Here is a 10,521-nt window from a genome sequence, read left to right on the forward strand (position 1 = left end):
GTGTAGTAAAATGTGGTTCACTAAAATTTCTACCCACTTGAAACTCTAATGAATGTAACATATAAGTAATTAGTATTTTTTTCCTATATTTTTTTCCGAGAGGTTTTTGCTATAGAGTGTGTGTGCTTGCCAGAGAGACGGAGAGAAATGAGAAAATGAGAAATCACTCCCCATTGGAGATGGCCACACTGCATTTCCTTCTCCTCCATTCTCTTTTCAGGATCTTGGGCATGCAGACACACACCGAGAGTGAGATTTAAGCCACCAGGTCTGAGATTTAAGCCACAATTGTCTATATGGGAGTACAGTACCTTAACCACTATACCACCTGCCAGTCCCTCCTACAAACTTTTGAGTTTTAAAAGTGAAACATGACAGTAACCAAACTAATAGTAAGAAACAGCAAGCAGTATTTAAAATAATGGTTAGGTACATATTGGTCACATATTTGACATCTGCAAAAGTGTTTAGAAATCACCATTTTTCATAGTAAGAGGTGGGATGCAACGGAAGACCTCTAGCTTTGCTAGTAGTAATGCATATCTGATCAGCTTGTTACTCTAGTTTTAAAGTAATAGTCTTTGAACCCTCTAAAGATTTGTTATAAATGTCTTGTCAATGGTGTGCTATATGTTCATAATTTATAGCATACTAGAATGTTTATTTAACCTGAACACTACATTATCAAATAAATTTGATAATCAAGAAAACAATGTAGTTTGAAGTTAAACGTTCTCGTTAGACAAATCTTCCATGATAATCCAGCAAAAAGCATATATCAAATTTGACTAAAAGTCCTTAATTAACACAGACTATTATGGGAGACGATAAAAGTCTGGATACAAGGATATGGTAAAGGAGATATTACAGACAAAGGCAAGTTTTTAGTCTGTGCCCAGAAAGTGGGGCTAATGAAGTTAGATAAATCCACTGTGATAAAATTTATCAAAGTCATTGCAAGATTATGCAAAGGCCAACTTTTTTTTGAACAAAAAAGTAATTTGGAAACAGGAGATCAAGGGAAATTTTACACACACATATTTACTACTAGGAAATTTAAAAAATATTTTAAACGATTTAATTTGCCAGAGGGCATACATGCTCACAGGAGAAAGTCAGAGAAAGAAGGGAAATGAAAAAAAAAACACCCTTCATTTCCACTATGGGTGATGGTTATGCTACAATCCCTTCTTCTCCATTTCTTCCTCCTTCTCAGATTTTTGGGTATGCATGTACATGTGCCAGAAGTGTTAACAAGCTGTCAGATCCAAAACTCAAACCACATAGTCAGTCATGTGGGATCCAACCACTTTAACCACCAAGCCAAGGACCAGCCTAAACTCGAAGATTTCTAATCTCAGTACATTTTAAAGAATCACACTGTGTGACAGAAATTTTGCACAAACAAACAAACAAAAAAACAGGAAAAGTTTGAAAGAGCAGAAAATTCCAAAAGCAATCTTAATTTGGTATGGTTATCTGACACATAATTCAAATAAAAATAATAAAGCATGTATTCCATTTATAGTGAAAGTTTAATAACATGGCAGTCAGTGTTGCTGTGGTTAAGGTGGCTATATTACACATGGTCAACTGTGCAGTCCAAGTACTAGACCTGGTGACTTGAAAGACATATTGCATGTGCATGCATGCCCAAAATTCTGAGAGAAGAATGGAAGAGACGAAATTGCAGCATGGCCATCTCCGAGAGGAATGCTTTTTCACTTCTGTTTCTATCTGTCTCTCTGGCAAGCACATGCACTCTATAGCAAAAAATAATAAAATAATAGCACTTTTAAATTTATTATTTCTCAAGCATACATTAAGCCAACCTAGGGTTAATAAGATTCATGTCTTAGACTACTCTGAAAATTCTATTTGTAAAACTGACTCACTTCCACACCATTGGTATTGTTTTCCCTATATTCTTATTTTTGTTTAACTTGGAATATGTTATAATGCAAGCTCATCAAGAGCTCTTCAATTCCTTCATCAATTTAACCATCAACTATTGTAATCTTTGTGCACAGTAGCTACCTGAGGAACTAGATCTCTATGGTCTTGCATTTCCATACACAGAAAAAGAGCAGAGACACTAACTCTCCTGTTGCTCTGAACTACCTTTCCATTGAAAAGAGCACAGCTTTATTTATTGTCTGCTATGGTTAGAATTTCCACTCCAGAACTCATGTTGAACTTTAATTGTCATCAGGCTGGCAGGTGGCACGTTGGTTAACGGCACTGGATTCCCACATGGCTGACTATGGTTTGAGTACCAGATCTGGTGGTTTGCTTTCCCACTTTCCTTTTCTCTCTCTCTCTGTCTCTACCAGTCAAATTAAAAATAATAATAATAAATGAAATTAAATAATATTAAATTTTAAAAAAAATGTAATTGCCATTGTGATGATAAATGAGAGGTGGGACCTTTAAGAGAAGAGGAAGCCATGAAGGCTCTGCCCTTATGAATGGATTAGTGCCATCTCCATTATCTTAGAAGTAATGTTAGTTATCAAGGTCAGCCCACTTTTTCTGTCTCCAGCACTTCGCCCTTTCTCACCATTGATATCCTCATCACTGCTGCCATTATGAGATGACCATTGACAGATGCTGGTATCACATTCTTGAATTTCCCAGCCTCTTGAACCAACAACCAAATAAACTTCTACTGTTTTATAAATGACTGTAGTATAATGTAAAAGCAGTGAAAAAAAATGGTAAGATACTGTCCAATACAATAAAGAGAGTGGCTCTCCCCAGAGCAAAGTTCAGGCAGATTTGTTTACTGTCCCTTAAAATATCCAGGCTTCTTAAACTCAGGGTTCCTCAGTAGTGATGTGAATCCATTGCACACACAGGATCCACCAGATCCCACCATATCATCCCCAATGTACTTGGAGAAATAAGGACGGTCAGGCAGCTATCTGTGCTGCCACAGTCTTTGATCCTCGAATGTCACATCTCTACAAATACCTGCCATGAAACTATGAAAGGTTAAATGATCTGTTTACCTAAAAGTAGGGTGAAATCTCAACCCTTCACATTTTTTCATAGAACCCATATATTTCTAGCAAAATGAACAGATGAATTTTCCTGGCAATTCTCCCATAATTTTCAAGATTACAGAATAATAATTAGTCTCTTCAATTATTCATAAATATATAAATAATATGATTAATTTCATGACTATTGATTTCTGAAAAATATAATTAGTGGTCATTTGAGCCAAAAGGTATTAAGATGAATAAGATATACTACAAAGAGTGCAAGCTGCCCACACTACCCACTTCTCTCCCTCTTATGTCTAGTTCATCTATATAATTAGCCTTACATCCTAGAGAAGAAAAACTTTACTGAAAATTTTAGACGGAGTCTTGCTAATCAATAAATAAGAGAATTCATTTTATGTGTCATTTCTGAGATGTCAAAACAAATATATCAGTTTTATGGGCATGTTCACTGAGTGAAAAGTCTATTAACTACTTAATTACAGTCTCCTCTCCACACTTATAGCCCTTTTGGAGAAAAACATGAACTTGTGCATTGTGTGAAATCATTAAGCCAGGGTGAACATTGCAAGAGTATGAAACAAGCAACTCATAGGTAAATCTACTATATTACATTTATGATAAGGCCAAGTTCTCTGCACAGCGCAAGCAGATAACAAACATAATCAATCTGAAAATGACAGAAACACAAAAATAACCTGCCATTGCACCCGGATAACCTATTGACATTTTGATAAACAACCGTTAGGCACGAAATCTGTTGGAAAACAGACTTTCCAACATTTAGTTCCCAAATCAGACACATCTAACTGACTGTTTCTTGTTTTGTTTATAGAAAATTCCATATAATATGTAAGAATAGCTATGTTGAAACATTTTCATTTCAAGGGATTTCAGTCACCTTAATAGATGTAACTAAAATAGGGATTATTAACCAAGTTTAAAATTAAATAGGTAAATGATATTACTAAACTTTTATTATACCCTCTGCATATTCCTAATATTCAAATATATCAAGATAATTAGATTCGCCTTATGAATCCTATCTTGAAACCTTACTATATTCCTGATAGTTTGTAGTAAGGAGTGAAAAATTCAAGAATATGCTAACCTATTTTTATGAGGAGAGATAGAGGCTAAGTTTAAGAGAGACAAAGAAATAATGATAGTTAACAAGGTCAACTCTTCCTTTTCACTTGCTAGACAGTGATACTGTGGATCATCTTCATTTACTTCCATTAAGAAGAGGGTATGCTAATATTTTGTTTTAAAGTTAATTTTATCTTTTTTAGCACAGAGAAAGGGAGACATGAAGAGACATCCTTCACAGGGTCTCATTACACTGCAATCCCCTTCTGCCAACCTCCTAGCTAGTCAGAATCTTTGGCGTGCACACATTTAGCATGGTCCAGGGAAACCTAAATGTGAACCCACAGTCAGTCATGTGGCTGGCTCCTGCACTGCAGATCAGTATGCTACCACTGTGCACAGAGGCTGGTCCTATGATAACTTTTGATGATGAATATTACAAAGGACATGGTAAAACTGAAAAGCCTTGGTATTCTTCACCACTTAATATTCACAATTTCTTCAGGAAACTAAATAGAATGTATACCCTCTTGTTTTGGCAGGCTTTACAAACCAAAAGTGCTTTCTTCAGCAGCAAAAAAAATCAAGTTTAGATTCATGGTTCATCCATCTATGCTCCATTTTCTGCTGCAAGGAGTACAAGCAACAATTAGGAAAGAGCAAATAAGGCAAGGGCGTCATGACAGACAGCAGTTGCATGGTTTCACATTAGCTGTTCGAACAGCCATCAGACGATAATGACTTTCAGTCACTATCAATCAATAAATTATTCAGTTGCAATTTCCCATAATTCAGTGCTATTACTACCAGTAATCAAGTCTCCTCCTTTGTTTCTTGAAATTAAACTTGAACAAAGCAGGATGACTAATTACCAGTTAATCTTCAATAGTTCCTGTCAATAATTTCTGACTTTGGACATTAAATGATAATAGTAATAAATGAAGGCTCTGTATATTTTTAAGTCATGGTGAATTGCTAAGTAATTGCCCTCATATTATTCACCCTATCAGTGAAGAGCATTACTCTGCGTAGATGAAGCTAGATTAAAATCAATTAAAAAGATGAGTTGGTTTTGTTTATTATGTATTTTTATAATTTATCTGACAGCTGTTTCCTGAATACCACTGAAGAATGCATATGAAGCAGATATAACCCCTTTGAATAAATTGATGCTTCTTTAAATCTCTTTTAGGAATGTATTATCCCCAAATAGGGTTGTTAAAATAATTCTGCAATCATAAGATTCAAAACGACACTAAAAAGTTTCTGATCTTCCAGATTTTGTACTGTTTAGTTATGATGAATTGCATGACTGGAAATAGTATTGTTTCAATCAGTATTTGAAGGTCATACATTTGGGATAGTATTCTTTGTGAAAACAGTCCTGAAACCTATTAATATCAACAATGTACATTTCAAAGTAGTTGACTCACCTGTCTCACAGTAGATGTAAGGATTCTTGCATTAAAACAAAAGAAAATATACTATTTGTATATTTGTTGCTACTTTACTTTTGTTGGGTAGAACCAATTTCTGATGCTAGAGGCAGCATGAAAATGAAAACTTCTGTCTGTATGTCCACTCATTTCCCTATCTATCTAGTCTCAGGTCTTATCTGTCCCCAGATGTGTGCATATATAGCACATTCACTAAATGGTTACTTCCTCCTCTAATACAGTTATCTTTTTACAATGCCATTTTAGTACCTTATTTTTGATAAGATGGGTCTTTCAGTATTTAAATTACTCACCACCCTTCTGTATTTCCCACCACGAATGGGAGGCTATGCTTCTATGGAGACACAGATTATTCTACACAGTTTTTACTTACCTAAAATTTGTCCAACAACGCAGTAAAACAAAATTTTATTTAACAGAAATAAAACTATATTGGGACCAGCAGTTAACATAATGGCTATGTCACTGGACTCCCATGTAGTCAACTGCAGTTCAAGTCCCGGACCCGGTGGCTTAAACTTAAACCAGTCATGTGTGTGGCCATGCCCAGGATCCCAAGAGGAGAATGGAGGAGAAGGGATTGTGGCTTGGCCGTCCCCCATGGGGGGTGATTTCTAACTTTTTGTCTCTCTGTCACTGTCTGTCTCTCTGGCAAGCACGCACACCCGATAGAAAAACCTTTCCAGAAAAAAATAAACAAATAAAACTATATTAAGAAAATTAGCATCAACCTGCTTATTTAATGTGCTTGTGTCTTAGGGTAAAGAAAGAATTGCACATAACTGAAGAGTATTTTAACCTCTCTTTTCTTACTTATTTAACGTTTCTAATTAATTGTTTCTTGGAAACTTAGAAAAAATGTGTATGTGTGTTGGGCAAGTAGGTTCACCAAGGAGAAACAGAGAGGAAGAAGTAAGCACCCCTATGGGAAATGGTCATGCCACAGTCCCTCTTCCATTTCTCATTCCTGTCAGCATTTTGGGCACACATGCACACACACCTGGTGTGTTTCTCAAGGCCCTGGGTCCAGGATTTGAACCACACATTTGTCCATATGGAATTCAGCTGCCTTAACCATGAAGCTATGCAGCTGGCCCCGAATTTTTTCTTTATTTCTTATACACTGCCTGCATGTGCACATGAGAGTGATAGAAAGAGAGAGAGGAAGAAGCACCCTCCACAGGATCTGGATGCACCTTAGTGCTGTCCCTCAAGTCTCTCAGCCCGTGGGATCTTAGGCAATTCCACACTTTGTTTAGGCTGACTAGGTGGGGAATTCAAACCAGAATGACCATGTAGGAACTTACTTTTCTTGAGCAGCGCATTACTGCTGCTCCATGGAACTGACCCTTTATCCTGGAAACTCTTGCTTTAGACTAGTCACAACAATAGGGTGTTGTTCATAATATACAAATGCACAGAAGTCTCCATTCAAAGCCATGAAATATGCCTACAATACAGAAAGAGAATTGTATGATGTTTCAAAGTTTTCTATTCTATAAATTCTTACTTTATTTGGAAAAAAAAAAAAGACTGATATGTAGAGGCAGACAGAAGAGAAATGTCTACTACAAACTTACTTCTAGCCTTTATGGAGACCTTGTCTCATTTTGTAGTAGTAATAGGAATCTTAGAAGAACAAGGACATTTTCTATTGAAATAAGAGGTAAAAAACAAACAATGAAGGAAACGTGGGTATATTTTAGAAGATATGAAACATTTCCAAATACATTAAGAAATATGAAACTGTGGACCACCCCTTGAGGCTTTAAAACAAATATTTCAAAAATTTTAAATATGTACATTTAATTGAACAAAATCAAAAGGAGAAAAAAATGAAATCACTAAAAAATATTGCTATTTCATTTGCAATTTTCTATTAAACTGAGTATCAAACTATGGCCAAAAATGGTCAAAAGCACAAAATAAGGAATAAACAAATAAAATTAGAATGTAGTTGTTCTTCAAGTATTACAGTTCAAAAATGAACTGAGATTTATTTTAAAATACTAAAGACAATAATATTAATATAAAAAACATCATTTTTAAAGGAAGACAATTCAGGCCAACCTGTGGCATGGTAGTTAAAGTGGCTAGGTTCCACATGGTCCATAGCAGGGTTCAAACCTGGCCTAGCAGCTTGACAAACAAATCTGTCCCATGTGCATGTGTGCCTAAGATCCTGAAAGGAGGGAGATAGGAAGGAAGAGGAAGTGCAATGTGATCATCCCCCATGGGAGGTGCTTTCTCTCTTTCCTTTTCTCTCCCACCTTCCCAGAGTGCACCTGCTCTCTGGCAAATAAAAATAAGTAAAAAGGAAGAAAGAAAGAAAGAAAGAAAGAAAGAAAGAAAGAAAGAAAGAAAGAAAGAAAGAAAGAAAGAAAGAAAGACAGACAACCAAAGAAGCAATGGGTCAACCTCATGGGTCACATAGTGATTTAAAGTTAACATTTGTTGGGAACTGGCAGGTGGTGTGGTGGTTAAGGCGCTAGACACTCCCACATGGCTGACCATGGTTCGAGTCCTGGACCTGGCAGCTTGCTTTGTCACTTTCCTCTCTCTCTCTCTCTGTCTCTCTCTGGTCAAATTAAAATAAATGAATGAATGAATAAAATTGAATAAAATAATTATTTTGTTAAAAAGTTAACATTTGTTAATTCAAAAATTTAACCTCGCAATTGTCATTTTTGCCTCCATTTTTCTCAAGGAAAATCTCAAATTAAATTAAATATGAAAGAAAAGATTATAAACATATTCAGCCTTTTATATGTAGAGACTATTTTAAAAATTACTGATTTTACTTTTATTTTTTTTCCCTAATCTGTCTGAGACATCCATCTGCCTAGGGACTGATTAAGATTTGTTTTAGATGTCTTACAAAGAGAAAAACTGAAGCAATGGTCAGGTACTGACAAGAAAATCTGATTAGGGAACAAGCCAGAATCCTTTAATGCCAGGTAACACTCTAGGGAAAGTATGTTCCAATTTCTTCATTTCCTTCTTTTTCATGTCAAAAACTAAGCTTAAGGAACTGAGCTTGGGAGGCTAAACAGATGGTAGAGAAGAGTCTTTTTCCCATCACTACTGCTTAAAAGGAGTCAAAACAAGGAAAAAACTGATCTGGAAAGAGTAGCACAAATTTAAGACTTGTTGGGAGGTGTATGAAAAAAGGCAAGAGAACATATGTTCTGATATCCAGTTGGTGGGCTTTTGTCTATACAGGGGAAATGTAGACCAGGACCCTTTCCTAGACATTCAGCCTCGTACTATGAGAGATCCCACTATGCTGAAGTTTCCAAGTCAACAGGTAGGCTCAACTGAGTAAAGGATGGGGAGCTACAGGATCTAAGAGAAATGCCTAGCTGACATCCCTAGTTTTGTCCAGATCCACTGGAGTGTCAATTCCAAGATGATAGTCAGTGTCTCTATTCAATGACTCACACTGGAGGAATAAGGTATTCCCACAAAGGCTAGAGCTGTGCCCTGCATGTCTGGGTGTGGCAGGTGTGTAGTGGGCAAGTACCTAAGAACAGGAGACCCTCTCCTCCAATGTGATAAAGAAACATAAGCCACATTCCCTAACCCCCATAGATCAGGATGCCATGGAGGGAGATGAGCAAGGGCAGGGAAAGTTAAATGAAATCAGTTTCTCACATCATAAGGCAGACTATACTATACTTTAGATCTGTTGTGACATGTACATAGTGTTTTGCTATTACCAATGAAGATATCTGCTATAGATAAAATAAAAGCTTTCTAGCAAAATCCAAGTTAAATTGATAATTGTAAATGATCAATCCTAGCTTAAAATGAGTATCATTCCACAGTGCTGAAAGAATCACACTTAGGCTATCGATTATAGAAAGGAAAAAGAGGGGTCAGCAAATGGCACAGTGGTTACGTCACTGGACTACCACAAGTCTCAGATCTACAGGCTTGAAAATCATGCCTGGTTTATGTGCGTGCATGCCTGCCCAAGATCCCAGGAAGAGATTGGAGGAGAAAAGATGGCAGTGTGGCCACCTTCCCTGGAGGATAATTAATTTCTCACTTTCCCTCTCACGGTCTCTGTCTGTCTGCCCAGTGAGCACACGTCCCCTATGGCAAAAACCTCTAAAACAAAAGGGAAAAGAGAGAGAAGATAAGGTGAGGGAAGAAGAGAGAAAAGAGAAAGGAGTGAAGAAGAGAGAAAAAAAGGAAGAAGCAGCATGGATGAGAGAAGAATCTAGGTAAAGAAAAAAAAAGAAAATCTGCTCACGAGGTCATGTATGTGTTTCTGAGGCACAAACCTAGATTCAAACTTCAGCCTGGATCTTGGGAAAAGTTACTGATTTAACTTAGTTTCAATTTAGCAATATGCAAAATAAGACCAATATCTATCTCACAGATATTAGTCACATAATAAACGAATCAATATATGTACAATAGAGGTTATTATTTATAACACCAATTATCCTCCATAGTGAGTGTAAATAGCAGGGCCTTTGTTCACTAAAGATTTTGGAGTATGTGGCATATAAAATGTAAGTGGTAACCAGGGAGAACTGAATTGCTAAGCAGAGTGGAAGGAGAATTTGATGCCCTGCACAATTATGAGAAAGGTGAGGAATGGAAATTACCAAAGACTGTGAAAGGGCCAACAAGGAGGCAGATGGCTATACACTAAGTGATTTGACCTACCTCTGTTTCACACAAATCTGTACAGACCTAAAGAACTCAGAGAAGTCTTAGTCTGAATGGCCTTCATATGGAATCAATGTAAAGTATTTTGCATCTGAGTTTACGAAGGCAGCGAAGAGGAAACAAAGGTAATGAGGTTATAAGCCCTTCTGGGGCTTGAGAGAGTCCAGAGAGAATTTGGACTTTCCAGGCCATGAAACTGGAGGTTAACCTAAGGCAAAAAAAAAAAAAAAAAAAAAAAAAAAAAAAAGACCTTAAAAATAAAAAAGAAAAACCCCTTAAACACT

The 10,521-nt window shown here is 36.5% G+C and overlaps 1 long non-coding RNA gene across 1 annotated transcript in view; it reads left to right on the top strand.

The window, feature by feature from the left end:
- Positions 1–10,521, top strand: part of LOC102470356 (uncharacterized) — a 25,523-nt gene that overhangs the window by 6,117 nt on the left and 8,885 nt on the right. The window lies entirely within an intron of this gene.

This window comes from Tupaia chinensis, unplaced genomic scaffold, assembly GCF_000334495.1.
Source record: "Tupaia chinensis unplaced genomic scaffold, TupChi_1.0 Scaffold000106_1, whole genome shotgun sequence".
Classification (NCBI taxonomy): domain Eukaryota; kingdom Metazoa; phylum Chordata; class Mammalia; order Scandentia; family Tupaiidae; genus Tupaia; species Tupaia belangeri.